Source organism: Lampetra planeri, chromosome 55 (assembly GCF_965212315.1).
Source record: "Lampetra planeri chromosome 55, kcLamPlan1.2.h2, whole genome shotgun sequence".
NCBI lineage: Eukaryota > Metazoa > Chordata > Hyperoartia > Petromyzontiformes > Petromyzontidae > Lampetra > Lampetra planeri.
In genome coordinates, this window is record NC_136161.1 from 3,692,192 (window position 1) to 3,693,152 (window position 961).

Genomic DNA, 961 nt, shown 5'->3' on the forward strand with positions numbered 1-961 from the left:
ATGGTGGGCGTGGCTACGAGGAGGGTGTGCGTGGCTACGAGGAGGGGCGTGGGCTACGAGGAGGGTGGGTGTGGCTACGAGGAGGGGCGTGGCTACGAGGAGGGTGGGTGTGGCTTCGAGGAGGGGCGTGGCTACGAGGAGGGGCGTGGCTACGATGATGGGCGTGGCTACGAGGGTGATGGGCGTGGCTTCGATGATGGGCGGGGGCTACGATGATGGGGCGTGGCTTCGACGATGGGCGTGGCTTCGAGGAAGGGCGTGGCTACGATGATGGGCGTGGCTACGACTCTGTGGGCCGCCAGGGTATCCAGGCGCAGAACTTGGAGGGGCGTTGCTTGCCGGCGCAGAGCGGCGACGGCGACGAAAGCACCGGAGACACGGCCCAGGCGCCCGTCAACCCGGTGTACGTGTGACGGGGCCCCCCACTCTCACGGTGTACGTGTGACGGGGCCCCCCACTCTCACGGTGTACGTGTGACGGGGCCCCCCACTCTCACGGTGTACGTGTGACGGGGCCCCCCCACTCTCACGGTGTACGTGTGGGCGGGGCCCCCCACTCTCACGGTGTACGTGTGGCGGGGGCCCCCCAACTCTCACGGTGTACGTGTGACGGGGGCTGCTGCATCGAGGGGGGTCGAGGAAACCCACCGGAGCCTTCGCCACGAGAGGCGGTGGAGGGGGGGGGAGGAGCAGGAGGGAGCGGGCAGGAGATTGTTAGCGGATCTCGGTCACCCGTAAACCCAGCACCGCTTCTGTCCACCCAGCCAGTCAGTCACTCACCCAGCCACTCACTCACCTACTCAGCCCCACACTCACCCAATCACTCACCCAGTCACTCACCCAGCCACTCAGTCACTCACCCACTCACGCAGCCACTCACCCAGCCACCCACCCAGCCACTCACACAGCCACTCACCCAGCCACTCACCCAGCCCCACACCCACTCACCCAGCCACTCACTC